Raw genomic sequence first — 15709 nt, 5'->3', positions numbered from 1 at the left:
GATGGTTGTTTTCCGTTTATGCAGGGGCAGCATCTATTCATTTATTTGTACACTCCCTTGTTCCTCGCCTGTCCATTCACTCCATCATCATTTGTGAAGTGCCTGTTCTGTGCTAGGCTTTGTCCTGGATATAAGGCACTAAGCCAAATGGAAGATGGTCCCTGCCCTCCAGGAACTTTGGTTTTGTGTTATACAGTCATAACATTTATACTGTGACTGCAAGACACCATACTGTGGATGAAAATTGGAAATCTATATAATGGTTAGCTATGGCCACAGTGATACTGGTAACACACCACTTACAAACTCAATGGCTCCAAACAATAATCACTTACTCTCACTCAGGTGTCTGTGAATTGGGCAGTGTGTATTTGTTTGCTAGGGCTGCCATAACAAATAAGCACAGACTGAATGGCTTAAACAGAAATTTATGTTCTCAGGGTTCTGGAGGCTGGAAGTCCAAGATCAATGTGTCAGCAGCTTTAGTTTCTTCCGAGGTCTCTCTCCTCGGCTTGCTGGTGGCCACCTTCCTGCTGTGTCTTCACATGGTCTTTCCTCTGTGTGTGCACACGGGTGTGTCCTAATCTCCCTTGATTATAAGGGCACCAGTCATACTGGATTAGGGCCAACTCCTAAAGCCTCGTTTGACTTTAATGACCTCTTTTTAAAGACCCTACCTCCAAATACAGTCACATTGCGAGGTACTAGGGATTAGGACTTCAGCATATGAAATGTGAAGAGCCACAGTCCAGCCCCTAACAGATGGGGTTTGTTTGATCTAACCTGGGCTCAGGTGGGCTTGGCAGGTCTCCTGTTTCTGGATTTTCTGGAGAAGCAGGGTAGCTGGGGCATATTTGTCTCATGGTAGAAGTTGGAAGCGTCTACAAAGGGGAGCAGAAACATGAAATTCCTCTTAAGGCCTTGGCTCAGGACTTGCACTGTCACTTCCACCCACATTCCATTGGCTGGAACAAATCCCATAGCCAAACCTAACTTTGGCGGGACAAGGAATAAACTTTGCCTCCAGTAGAAAAAACTGTAGTCACAAGACAAAATTCAAGGACCCAGGGAGGGATGAAGACTCGGGAACAAGGATGCAGTCGTTTCAAACGCAAAGTGGAAGACATTCAATGAGTCTGAAGCTTTCTCTACCTGAAGTCAACCGAATATTTATTTTGAGTATTTGGCATTGAGTAGTTTTGTTCAGGTTCTAAAATGTGTGACAGTATGCTTGCACTATTTGGGTGTTTTCAAAATTCTTTTCTGAAACAGCTACATTAGCAGTCATATTAATTGAGTAAAAATGATCACCACCTAGTCTCCAGCTGTTTTGTTCGGGAGATAGAGCACAGCTGTCTGGATGGAGTGGGGTGAGGCTGACGTCCCAGGCCTGATGCACATGTAGCTGCTGCGTTCCAGCCGTGGATTCTCTCACAAGGTGCCCCAACTGATGTCCAGGGTGAGGAGAGACCAGCAGATGTTCACTGTCACGCCTGTGGAAGTCCCTGGACAAGGGGTCGGTGTATTTAGAACCACATGGTCAGGTAATAATGTGGTGTAAGTCATTCGAATGCCGTGTAAGCAACTGTAGTGGAAGGAACACCGTGAAAAACGTATCATCCGTGCACCTGCTGAGAGACGAAATTGGAATGATGCTCACTGAAGTCACTAGTAGGCGGCTCCTGGCTTATTACACTCCTCAGCTCATCCAGGAGGCGTGGGCTCCGCCAGCCATGAGGAGGGAAGGACTTCCAGGTGGGAGATTAATACCTGTGGGATTTTCCATTAGGCAAGAGAGAGGGAAGTAAAACGTATTGGGCCACCTTAAGGAAGGAAAGGAAATGTATGGGAACAAAATAATTACAGCAACTGGAGGAGAGGAAAAAAGAAGGTAGAGAAATGAGAAAAGGCTAGATTAAAAATTTCCAAAATGGCTTCTCTGGCCCCTGGGACTTATAGTTACATTCTCCAGGGTCCATGAGTTTTATGAAATGTTCCCTTCTTTATATTCTCACTTCTATTTATTTGATGGCAAGCTGGGCGACCTGCATGACTATCTTTTAATTGGGTACTGCCTAGAAATTTCAGGCCTGTGTTTGTTTTTCGACTTGCCATCATATTTGTACTAAACATAAGCCAAAAAATGTGCTAAGACACTGGATGAAAAAGGGATTTGTAGGAGTTCAAATACAAAAAGTGAAGGTTGAATTAACATATGGCGTGTAGCTGCTCAACATGAAAGAACCAACATGTTAAAGTATTGATTGATGTTGCTGTGATCCTGAATGTGTACATACTTCTTTTCAATAATTTATTAGCAACAATTATAGTATTAAATGTGAAATTATGAATTTTTTCCTTTAAATAACACAGTAGAAGATTCCAGTATTTTGTTTTCAAATGTACTATGACATTGTCAGACCCATCAATAAAATGGATCAGGGTTATTTTTCAGTTTAGTGCTGGAAAGGAAAGATAACAACAGAGGTAACAGTGACATCTTCAATGATGATCCATCTTGCTTAAAGTCAAGAGGTTCCAGAATAAGTGAAACCCAAAGGCATGTGTGCATCTTTCTTCTCTTGACCTCAGAGTTGATGATTTGCTCTCAGTAAACATCATCCATCACATTAATGATTTTTGAAAAATTTTATTGGTGTTGTAGTTTTATTTGTAATTACTTTGTAAATTTATTTTGGTTGGAAAGTTGTCTTAGAGCTATAAGCACAAGGAATTTATACTTAGTTCAATATTTTTTGTGTTTTAAAACCATTACAAGAAAAATTATTACAATAATTATTTAAATTAATACCAGTGGTATTAGAGAATTTCTTTTCCCTATAGAAGTAATTTGTTCATAAGGTTGACAAAAGAAGATGACAGGACATAGGTAATGAAGTAAAGATTTTTTGGAAGAAGGATAATAGATAGTCAAAGAGGATTATTAGTTTCCCATTGTTATTGTGACAAATTACTACAAACTTAGTGTTATAAAGCAATGCAGATGTATTCTCTTAATAGTTCTGGAGGCCAGAAGTCCAAAATCAGTCTCACTGGGGTACAGTCGGGTGTCAACAATTCTGGTTCCTTCTGGAGGCTCCAGGGGAGAATCTGTTTCTGTGCCATCTCCAGCTTCTGGAGGCCACCTGTATTCTTTGATGCATGACCCCTCCCTCATACTGATCCTCATGTTCTGTTGTCACATCCTTCTGTGACCCTCTTACCTCCCTCTTAAATGGACCCTTGTGATTACATTTAGAGCCCACCAGGATAATCCAGGATAATCCTCCATCTCAGGATCCTTAACTTAATCACATCTGCAAAGTCCCTTTTGCCATATAAGGTACTATACAAACGTTCTAGGGATTAGGATGTAGGCATCTTTGGGGACCATTATTCAGCTTACCACATAGGGACACTTTATATTAAGACCTAGGTTTGAAGAAAGAATGTGAAATCGGGTTGGGCAGGGGAAGTGGATCCTTCATGGAATAATGTATCCAGTATTTACCTTGATTATTTGATGGAGGAAGCAATACTTGTAGGTAGTTTCTTCAGAAAGAAATATTGAACAGAAGGAAAAACTTGGGAAATGAAAGTTTGGTAGAAGAAAATATAAGGATATAGTAAAAATTTTTTTTGATTGTAGGAAGAGATATGAATTTGGTAATCAGCCATTCCTCAACAACATCTACTTGGATATTTAGCAATCCCACCTGTTGTTCTGAAGGGTAGCAGAATATGCCACACCAAAATATAACTCTTTGGCATAAGGATTATTTCGAGCTGATTATTTTTGAAAAGCAGCAGACATAGGAGGAGTTCTGAAGATAGAATAGAAGTTACCTTTGTAAAGGAAAATTTCATTTGTGAGAGTATAGCTCTCTGTACCAGGAAGAGAAGAATGGCTCTAAATCTAAGATACTCTTATAAAAGGAGAAAAGTTTAGATTTAAACATGCTTTTCCTGGTCACCTCCCCTTACTGGCCTCTCCTCTTCCCTTCTTTTTTTTGTCTTTAGCTGAAGATGGTGTTTAAGGTGGTGGCTTGAACCGTCTTGGGGAGTTATTGAGTTTTTCTGGGTCTCTGTCATGTGTACATGAGGTATACATGTTAATAAGCTTCAATCTATTTTTCTCTTGTTAATCTTTTACTATAGGGGGTCTCAGCCAAGAACTCAGAAGGGTAGAAGGAAAATCATTTTTCTCCCCCTATAGTTCACGTAAACCACAGTAATACTGCTTTAGATTCTAGAGAAAGGAGGAAAGCCTCACTGTTTTTGTTGTTGTTGTTGAATTGAATTATTAGCCACTGATATAGATTAATAACAAATGTTCTGGAATCTTCTGGAAAAAATTTAAGGCAAAGATGGAACACTGTACCATGGAAGGTAGCAGGGGACTGTTAGGAGAGGCACATGTGGTATGAATTTAATGCCCTCTAAAAAATGAGCTTGCTCTCAAAGCTTTCTCGTTGTTCAGTTGGAGGAACTTTCTGGCCAACAGTGACTGGTTATGTGTTCCAGGGAGCAAAGTTACAGAACTCTGTTAACAGACGCTTGAAGCTTGGATAGTCATGTCCACGTTTACAATAACAGCCACCATGTCCTAAGTTATTACATCTGGACTTTAGGCAATATTTCCCTTTTTCCTTCACAGCAGTGCAGCAAAGTCCATGTTATCACTCCCATTTTACAGAATGGGAAACTGAGCCTTGGCTGCAAGAAAACTTGGTACAGAGCTGGTTTACAGCAGAGCCAAAATCAGACGGAAATCTGTCCAAAGCTCATGCTTCACGCAAGTTAACTGTCTTCTCTGTCACTTTTCCTGGCAGGCATTGTATTTTAGGAGGAACGATTGCCTTCTTGGCTATTTTCATAAGGGAACTCTATTTACTTTTGGAGATCTCTAACGGCAGCGAAGTTTTCATGCATTCTGAAACAGAAGACCTTCACACACAGGGGTACTTCCCCCAGCATCTTTTAAATATATAAAACATTTTAAACGATCTCAATAGCCAACAGTTAGTGGTGGTACATCTACAAATTGGACTGTTATATAGTTATATAAATTGCATTTATGAAGATTTTAGAGATTTAGAAAATAATTTTTTATAATGTAAATAAGCTATGATAGAAAATTGTTTATTTAGACCATGTGAAAAGTGCATAGAGAAAAGAATTGAAGGAACTATACTAAGATATTAAGAGAGATTATCTCAGGACTCGGTAATTTTTTATTTCTTCTTTGTGCTCTTCTATGCTTTCCAAATTTTCTACAATCAATGTAAATTCTATTTATAATTTTAAAAGCTGGATGGAAAATATGTTATTTATCCAATAAATATTGAGTACATACTATGTGCTTGTCACTGTTCTTGGCATTGGTGGTGAGAAAGACCAAGCCCTTGCCCTCATTTAGCTTATTTTCTATAATTCTTATTTAATGAAATCTGTTATCATTATTTATTCATCCATGTCAAGCTAACAGGCCCTCTTGGATTCACTGGAAGCCAAAACTTTTTTTTTTTTTTCAAATGAACTGAGTCATTCTTGTTCTTTAAAAGTGAATTTTTTCATTGAATAGGCTCAGTCTCCTGAGATGTTTTTACTTCAGGAGTTTTAATTCTGACAAAGAGTACATTAGTTGTCCCTTCTAGTATTGAGACACTTATACATCATTCAAGCATATTTTCTCTGACTTTTGTAGGGGAGGAAAAAATCTCTTCCTCTACCCGTCTTAGGTTCTCCAGCTGGGGCCCTTTAAATGAGACTTTCAGATTAAAAGAAAAATGAACAGAGGTTTCTTAACATGTGCACTGCCCATGTAACACATGGAGTGACCAGAGATGAGTAACTCAAAGGTTTGTTTAGAACTTGAGTTTATATAGCATCTTAGTATAGGAACAATAAGTTTTAGAAAAGCAACAAGACAAAGGAAAAGGACCTTGTGGCCCCAGGGAAGTCAGAAGCAGGGAAAACTAATGGTAGATCAAGGCTAGTTGGTAAAGTTTGTTATGCAGATTCCTCTGGTGCCATCTCCAGGCTGATGAGGGTCTAGATTAGATTAGCTTTTGTCCTTCCTGAGAGAGGGGAGGAGGGACCCCTTTGTAAACTTATGTCCTGCTTTTAGCAAATAGGGGAAGGGCAGGAAACTTTTTCCGTGATTGCAGCTTCTTAATTGCCTTCAGCTCAAAATAATTCTTATGTCAGAGAGGCATATTGTGGGGTGACATATTCTGGTTTCCTTCACTTTATTCAGGCCAACTGTAGAGATACTGATGAAACGGTACCAAGCCTAGAATCAGAGCTCACCTGTAAGTCCCACCTTTGAGTCTCTGGTAGCCCAAGAAAAACGGATGCGACTGTTAAAACGGCTGGTTCGTCTTCTGTATATGTCTACTAGGAAGTCACGAAAGATTTTTCTGAAAGCCTTATTCACAGTGAGATACGCTTATGGAATGTTGCTGCTAAGCCATTTTAGTAACTCTCTCAAAGAGGGAAATGAGGTCAGTTGGGCACATCGTGTTCTGAGAGCCCACACCATTTCTAAGGGTCTGCTGCCTGTGTGCAAAGTATTTTCTAAATACCTACAGACCATCTGTTAAGTAATTCGTTACAGGATTTCCCAGTGAATAATATTAAATTCATCTGTCTATGGTTTGGGAATTTGCTTTTTTGTACATCAGAACAATATTTTCCCATAACAAAGTCCTTGAAGGGATGAATGGAGAACCACAAATACCTTGATAGGTGGTCCTTGAGATGGAAAACAGTCTCTCACCCCGATTGGTCAGAAGGCCATGCGTGTCTGGCCTCCTCCCTGTGGTCCTGAAGGCCTTCAGAGAGAGGTGTGCTCCGTTAACTCAACACTCCTCATCTAAAGCAAAGCTCGCCGGCACAGGGAGATTCCAGAAGAACCATAAATGTGAATTTTACTTTGCACTTAAAAAGCCACGCTTTATGCAACTGACATGTCGGAGGAGAAAAGACTGACAGGGGAACTTCTTAAGAACACGAGAGGGGCTGGTAATTTGCATATTAATTTATGTACCCAAAATGAATGCAGACAGCCATAAAATGCACTTGTAATAATTATACTACCATTGAACTGTGAGCTTTTAATTAAATGGAATGTTTTTATCTTGTGTTTTTCACGTTAGCCACGTTGCTATGGGTGTCAAGCTGTTCTTGAAAATCAAAGCATTGGAGATGCCTGATGCTGGGCTTTCATCGCCCTGCGGCCCACGGTGGCCTGCATTCCAGGACTGTGGCAGCTGGGTCTGGTGCTCTGGGCCTGCCCTGGGCACCTCTGCTTTATGCATGCTTTAAAGAAGGGCACTGGAGACCCAGCTCAGTCACACTGGCACAGGACAGGCATGACAAACCCTTTGGAAATGAGAAAGAAAGGACGCTTGCAACCCGTGAGCCTTTTGAATAAATCTGAAAACGAAACCCTGGGTGTTCTTCTTGAGACACTTTTGCATTATTTGTTTGCCGGCCGCTATTTTGATCTCCATTTACATTGTGGGCATCTCAGTGTTCAAGGCAGAAGCTGTGTTATACAAATGATCATTTTCACACTTTTCAATGCAGCAACAAGAATGCTCTTTTCTCCTTTTTTTTCTTCAAAAAGGCTGTTAAGTGGAGCCACTTGTGACTGATGTAAACGACTGCCATTGTGTTTGATGTTCTGGGCTGGACGCTGCTGAGCCTCGAGTTTTTATCTGAGTTGCACTGTCCCCGTCCATTATCTTCATGGCGACAGGAGTGACTGGGCACATCCCAGCCAACAGCTACGAGCTGTGCTTTCCAGGAGGGGCTGGAGGCGCTCGGGTTGGGGCCGGAGAACGTTGATGTAAAGTGAGAGGCGTGCAGGCACTGTTCAGGTGTCCCAGGGAGTTCGCAGGGAGAGTGACCTCACACACAATCGAGGCATCACTGTTCATGATGACTTCTGCTACAACTTACATGCCCAGGGACTTGTTACAACAGCTCTGCACTGTATTGGTTTCTGGGTTTCAAGTAACAAAACAACTTACATTAAAAAAGAGGAATTTATCATAAGAGCACAGTGTTAAATTAATTAAACAAGGAGCCCATTAGGCTGAGATGGCTCTAATGCTGTGTGTGGTGGCCTCGTAAGCAAACCAGAATCCATGAAGCCTGTAAACGCCTCAAGGTTACAAAATCGAAACCTAAGGACAACCAATCACAAACAGCCAACGAGGCTTTAAGCTCCAGCCAATCAGTCATTTCCTTGCTTTGCTTTGCCCCAGTTCCTGATGGTGGAGCCCTCCTAACCAGGTTGGCGCTGCCTGAAATGATTTTTGCTCATATAATCTCTTAAACTTTTTAATATGCCTCAGTTTATCTTTTAGCAACAGGCAGGTGTGGGTCATAGAACTTAAGGTCAGGGATAGGCTGGGATTCAGAAACGATCATTACAGGAACCAGGAATTCCACTAAAATTCCAGGGCATATTCTTGCTCACCTCTTGGTCTCTGTTTGTCTGTGGTTTGTTCTTCATTCTTTTCTCTGGGCCGACTGGCTCTCCGTGCTGCTCTACGGAGCAAGCAAAGCCGGAGGCCACTGACATCTCCCAAGTACAGACCTAGCCTCAAAGCCCGTCTGTGCCTGTCTCTGTCGCTCCTTGGACCCCTCAATTCCAGATTCTCAGAGAGGGGACCCTGGCCTGGCCTGCATCCACTGCCTACCCCTAGTCTAACCAGCTGTGGCCCGGGGTGCGGGGCTGTGAGCGCGCAAGAGTGTGGGTGCATATCTGCACGTGGGGGCAGGCCGGGCTGACAAATACGACTGTGGGCTGGTGGGGACAGTTGATGGCATCCACGCCAGGTGCCCTTGTCTCTCTGCCTCTTTTTAGGTGTGACACACTCGTCAACTCCATTAGGAAGTTCCCTAATAAGGCAGAGCACTGTGAGAAGCAGGACCACAGTGGTGAGGTCTTGGTGACGTATCTTTTTAAAGCCAAGGGAGCTCGAAATACATGGCATGCTCTTCACTTAGGAGGGCGTTGGTGTAACCAGTCTGGTACCCAGAGTTGACAAGCTAGAAGGGAGCAGAAAAAAGTCGAGATCTCTCAGGCTGAGCCCAAGATGCTTCTGAGAAGTAGATCAAGCCCACACACCATTTCCCTCTCTACAGAACAGAAAGATTTGGTCAGAGAGCCCTCTGGAATTAGACCCGTCATAGGCTGAGTGGTCCACATAAAGACTGTCCTTATTACAGCGATAACGAAAATTTTGAAGGCAGGGCCACCAGTTTTATCTGTGACTCCCTGCAATCTCCTAAATTTCAGCTTCTTCTTTGTCCTATTATTTCAAACTCTCTTCTCCCTCTTTTTCACCCAATTTGTTGCAATGAAGTTGCATGCTCTTTAGCTTTTGCACTGTATTTTCCTGTAATTCTCGAAAGCTGCAAACATTTTCTTTTATAAGCTGTGAGATTAAAAGCTGAGGAAGGGAAAAGCTGAAACTGTGAAGTTTTAATTATTGTATTATGACATGAATTATCAAGGAATAATCAAAACAAATTCTGTTGAATCCAAGAAGCAAGATAATACAAGAAGCCACAGTGGTGCCAGGATTCATCAGGGAACACAGAGTTATCCTGGCACCTTCATTGTTATAAATCCTGAGTGACATTGTCACAGAAGACATATAGGCGTTGCCAAAGAAGCACACACCAGAAGGGGGCTGGCTGATCATGTGATTTGGTTTCTGTGTAAATTTCATGCCTGGCTTTCTCTCTGTCAGTCCTATAGCACTTTCTGTGTCTTTAGTGCCGCGGTGTGTTATTTATTAAAACCACGTGTATTCATGTCTTATTTTCCCTAATAGATTGTAAGGTCCTTGAAGGCAAGGCACGTGCCAGATTACACAATTAGTGACTGTATAATTAGGTGTTGGCTTAGTTTTTTTCCCTTCTATTTCCTCTATTCAGATGCTGTTGGTATCTTTGAGGGAATCTATTATACAACCCCATCTTCATCTAAGTTTTGGATTTGCTGGAAAATATGGTACAAAGCATTATGAAGGGAAAACTGAAGTATCCCCATTGTCACCGACGGAGGCTGGGATGTAGGGCTGGAAGGTGTAGGTTAACGTCTGTGCCCAGATGGGTGTGCACCTTCCTTTCCCTCAGTTGAGCCCTTGGGCCGCCCTCTTGGGAGGAAGAGTCTTTAGAGCGTCTGCACTCAACTAGAGGGCTGTTCCTGCTGATCCAGGTGGAGAAGAAAGAGGGCAGATCCCACTCTCCTCCGCCTGCATGGAATCTTTGAATTAGCTCCACACAATGGAGGCTTGAACCAAACCAACCGGCTAAGTCCTTCCGCCTGTTTGGGAAGGGGTTAGTAGCGGATCAGGAGGCCAGGAGTGTTTGCGGTGTGGTTTCCTCATGGAAACCAGCGGTGGGAAGGCACATTTCCCACCGCCCCCCGAGAATGTGAGCCCCACAAGTGCAGTAGCCAAGCCTTTGATTCCCCAGATCCAGCACAGATCAAGGTGCCTGGCACTGAGTGCTCAACGCACACTGCTGTCAGGATAAGTGGAGAGACTTTCCAATTCCAGTCCCTGAAAAAGAGCAGGCACCCCACAAATACTGTTGAATGAATAAGTGCTTAAGTGCTTTAAGTGACAAGTTGACCCTGAAGAGAATTATAAATGGTAATGATAATAATAATAATTTCATATGATCATGATCTGTATCCTGTGACAACTCTTAAGAATGGCAACCCACAGAACCTTGCACTCAGGACCAGGAGCACAGATTTTGGTCTCCAGCATTATACATGACAAGATCTTTGTGGCTGTGACCAGCCAGTCTGTGGGTTCTGAGGTCTGTGTGTGTGACTTCTGAGGATGGCCTGCCAGCGTCAGAGGGACCCAGTGCTGCTGAAATGGGGCAGTTTGTGAATCAACCCCATTCAAGGATTGGGTGGGCCCACTTGACTTTTTCTCAGTCCCTAAGTCCTAATTAACTGTAGGTAGACTTGTCGTCCAAAGGCTGATGCCACAGCTGCTGACCTTTGGGGGTAATTAACCTTGGCTCCAAGTACCCAAAGTGGATTCTGTAGTACCTGGAATAGAAGGGGGAGTTGACATAATTAACTCACTAATTTGGTGAACTGAAGGTATTGTTAAAGATCTGTTCAGTTTTTAGTGCAGCTTGTTGCAAATAGGAAGACTCTCCTTTCGTGTGTTTCCAGTTAGGTTTCCTCATTTCTAAAAACTGTTAAAAAATATATATATATATGTAATATAAATATATATATTTTTATAAAGATACATGCACTCCAATGTTCATAGCAGCATTATTTACAAGCCAAGATATGGAAGCAACCTAAGTGTCCATCAACAGAGGAATGGATAGAGAAGATGTGGTGTGTGTGTATATATATATATATATATATATATATATATATATATATTAGCCATAAAAAAGAATGAAATTTTGCTATTGCAACAACGTGGATGGACTTGGAGGGCATTATGCTAAGTTAAATAAGTAACAGAAAAGAAGCATACTCACAGATAAAGAGAACAAACTAGTGGTTACCAGTGGGGAGAGGAAGGGAGTAGGGGCAGGATAGGGGAAGGAGGTTAAGAGGTACAAAATATTATGTATAAAATAAGCTACAAAGATATGTACAACACAGGGAATATAGCTAATATTTTATAATAACTAAATGGAGTATAACCATTAAAAATTGTAAATCACTGTGTTTACACCTGTAATTTATATAATATTGTATATCAACTATACCTCATTTAAAAAATATAAATAATAAAAAAATAATTATCAATATAAATATATTATTTGTTATATATTATATAATGTATAAGTGCTATATACTATTTATATATTTTTATATATTATATATTATATAATAAACTATATAAATATACATAATAGCGATATAAATAATAATAAATTTATATATTATTTATGTATATAAACAATATTTCTAGAAATGTAAATTTTGGTAAGTCATACCATCTTCCTTTCTCTGTCCTTGGACTGAAATTTCTGATGGTTAAATGAGATAATACATTTAATAGCTATGATTCTTTAGTGATGGTTAAATGAGATAATACATTTAATAGCTATGATTCTTTAGTGATGGTTAAATGAGATAATACATTTAATAGCTATGATTCTCCATGTGAAGCAGTTCTAATTAGTTTTTTGTTTTTAATTCAAACATAGAGTTTGATCCAGGTACTGTGTTAGGTGGGTGGCGCCAGCTGCTCTTCTGGCCACAAAATGGCCGACTAGACAAGGCGTCCCAGTCACCCTGAAATGGAAGCACTTCCTTTGCCCAAGAGAATCACTCTAAACGTCAGGGAGATGTTAAATTAACTCGTTATGGTCTCGTCGTGGAAGAACAAAGAGAAAACAATGAAATGAGGCTTGGGTTCAGGTCAGGCTTGCTGCTGTCTCAGGTCATGTTGAGCAATCTTCCTTATTTGCCTGTGATGCCGGCTGTGCGTGTGAGTCCGGAAATCCTGGCTGAGGGTCCTGTGGTGAGTGTCCTGCTGAGGGGGCCATTTCTCTTTCTAGTACATCACACTGGGTATGTTTGAAATAAGCTGTTGTGGGCTGAATTGTGCCCCCCAGAAAGTTATGTTGAAGTCCTAAGCTCCAGAACCTCAGAATGTGACCTTCTTTGGAAGTAGGGTCATTGCAAATGTAATCAGTTAAATGAGGCTGTGATGGAGCAGGGTAGGTGCTCAATCCAGTGGGACTGGTGTTCTTATAAAAAGATGGAGCGAAGACGCACAGGGAGAAGGCCACGTGATGCTAGAGGTAGAGCTTAGAGGGATGCAGCTGTGAGCCAGGGAGCACCAGGGATTTACGGACCCCATGGGAACCCGGAAGAGGTAGGGAAGGATTCTACCCAGAGCTTCAGAGGGACCTTGATTTCAGACTTCTGGCCTGCAGAACTTTGAGACAGTGAATCTCTCTTGTTGCACGCCACCCAGTTTGTGGTACTTCATTCTGGCAGCCGTATGAGATGAACACAGAAGCATTCATGCCTGTAATGTGGTCTCGTCACTTCTCTTCTTTGAGACTCTGAAGGTCTGAACTCCCCAGAGCCTCTTAACAATCCCAGTTTACAAGTCAGGAAACTCAACAGTCAGAGATATTACGTGTTCCTCTCAAGCATATTTGAACCTGGGTTTGTCTGAACCAGCGCCTGTGTGCTCTCCACTCTCCGTGCCTGGGCGGCTTGACCACAAGTGGCTCCAGGCTCCTGTCGACATGCTTCCGTGGAGAAGACAGTGCGCACAACCACAACGGCTTCTCCTGAACCGCGTCTTTAGTGGATACCTGAAGCCCACGCGCGTGTGGCGTTTTTCTCCCGAGTAGCCCGTTAGTGAGTCGCACCCTCAAGCTCGCATTTGTAGTCCTTGTGATGAATGATGTCCAGCTACGCACACTAGCCAGGCTAGGGGTGCTCTGTGCCGCCGTCTGCAGTGGGGACACCAGATGTTGCAGGCAAAAGCCTCAGGCTCTGGAACTGCTAAGATTCTGCCTTTTGTTCTATAGCTGAACCTTCCTTGAAAGGAGCAATTCCATTCTCCAGAAGGATATAAGGCACAAGCTGGGTAATTATCCAGCACTTCTGATTCCCACTCCACAGAGGTGAAGGTGAAGGGTTGGGTTTGGTTAAGACAGGGAGCCCTTCCCTCGGAGCCTTCGGATGTTATATGGATCTGCTGCTGTTCTCGGCAAGGGCCACAGGAGAGAGAAGGCACAATTCCTTATTCAGGCCTTGCAAACCTAGTCACGGTTGGAATGGAAGGAAAGGCTGGCTGTTTCTTGTGTTTGTGTTTTTCCCTGTATGAGTTTGCCGTGGCTGCTGTAACAGGGTACCACAGACTGGGCGCTTAAACAAGGGAAATTTATATCCTCACAGTTCTGGAGGCTGGAAGTCTGAGATCAAGGTGTTGGCAGGGCTGGTTTCCACTGAGGTCTCTCTCCCTGGCTTGTAGACGACCATCTTCTCCCTGTGTCCTCACGTGCTCTTCCCTCCGTGTATGTCTGTGTCCAAATTTCCTCTTCTTGTAAGGACACCTGTCTTTTGGATTAGGGCCCACCCCCATGCCCTCAATTTAATTTAATCATCTCTTTAAAAACCCTATTTCCAAATAGATTCTGAGGTACTGGGGGTTAGGACTTCAACTTGTGGATTTTAGGGGGACACAATTCAGCCCCTAACATCTCCCATGACTAGGAAGGACTCTTAGAGGGCAAGGACTGATACCTGCAGAGCCTAACATAGAACCTGGCCCCAAGTCAGTGCTCAACCCTTTTGTTGAATGAATGTGCTTTGATTCCTAAGGGGAAAACAAAAAACAAAAACAAATTTGGCGTTTGCTGTACACAGCCCCCGGTCCCAAACTGAAATCCAGATTACATGTTGAAAACCTGTATACGGGAAGAGGAGGGTGAACAGGGAAGAGAGACAGACGCGCCAGATGGGAAAGGTATGCCCGTGCGTAACAGTAACAAGAGACAGACGCGCCAGATGGGAAAGGTATGCCCGTGCGTAACAGTAACAAGAGACAGACGCGCCAGATGGGAAAGGTATGCCCGTGCGTAACAGTAACAAGAGACAGACGCGCCAGATGGGAAAGGTATGCCCGTGCGTAACAGTAACAGTAATAGCGCGTGGCTTGTTGTGGTGGCTCTCGGAGTAATGCTCTGAACTCTGTGATGCTTGCAAAACGGGAATATGCCCATGGATGTGTTATGAGGCTTGTTTCATAATCAAGGCCATGAGGTGGTCGAAAACAAGGGGAGAAGACATGTTGCCCACCTGGGGGTTTTTGTGTGCAGACAGCCTCCGGCGTGCGGAGTCACTCAAGGCTTCAGCACGTCGCTCTTGCTTTCTTCTTCTCACCCTCTGGCTGGTTGTTCCAATGCAGCCAGCTCTACAGAGTTTCTGGGCCAACCCGTGGCTACCTCATTTTCAGAATAGCAAACTGCTTACACATTTGAATTAATTTTCCCCCAAATAGATAAGAAGTAGGTGCAGACATGTTTAACATAATTTGTGAAAATACATCGATGCCTACATGAAAAGAATGAATCTTTTTTTCATTTGAATTTGTTCTTTTCTTTATTCATGCATGCATTCGACTTATCAAGAGCCTACTACATGCCAAATACAAAGTTAGGCACCGTACGTCGAGAAGATTTCTCCTTCTTGTAATGTTGTACCCACTCACCCTTTACTTGGTTTCTGTTCTGTCCAGAAGCAGGTCTTTGTAAACTCTAAGTCAATACTTCTTATACTTTTCTGTAGATGAGCTTCCCCTGGGAGCTTATTAAAAATGCAGAGATTTCTGAGATTCTGATTCAATGGTGTGATGTGGAATCATCTGGAATTTTAACGAATCCTCCAGAGGGTCCCATAAAGGTGGCCCACGGACCAAGCCTTCTGAGCAACGCTGTAGCAGGGCTGGAAGTGTAGGTTGAGGCGCCGTCCAGACTTTAGCCAATGTTGGTTGGCACGTTGCTCTCAACACTGAAGGTGCAGTTCGCGGAAAAAGTGTGTTGGGTGGGGCCTGCGGGGCGCGCCAGCGCGGCTGGCATATGTGTCTGTGGGTTGGAGGGAGGAAGTGGGTGGGGAAAAGGAAAGTCTCCCTTAGCTGGGAGTTCCCTTCCCTGCCTGTTTCCTCTG

The 15709-nt window shown here is 42.8% G+C and overlaps 1 long non-coding RNA gene across 1 annotated transcript in view; it reads left to right on the top strand.

The window, feature by feature from the left end:
• Positions 1-15709, top strand: part of LOC309647396 — a 245271-nt gene that overhangs the window by 42240 nt on the left and 187322 nt on the right. The window contains exon 2 of the long non-coding RNA XR_014256011.1: positions 9961-10036. This is a non-coding gene — a long non-coding RNA (uncharacterized lncRNA). The remainder of the gene's footprint in view (positions 1-9960; positions 10037-15709) is intronic.

The sequence above is a fragment of the Balaenoptera physalus genome (assembly GCF_965194825.1).
Source record: "Balaenoptera physalus genome assembly, chromosome: 18".
Classification (NCBI taxonomy): domain Eukaryota; kingdom Metazoa; phylum Chordata; class Mammalia; order Artiodactyla; family Balaenopteridae; genus Balaenoptera; species Balaenoptera physalus.
This window is presented reverse-complemented; position numbering and strand designations above follow the sequence as displayed.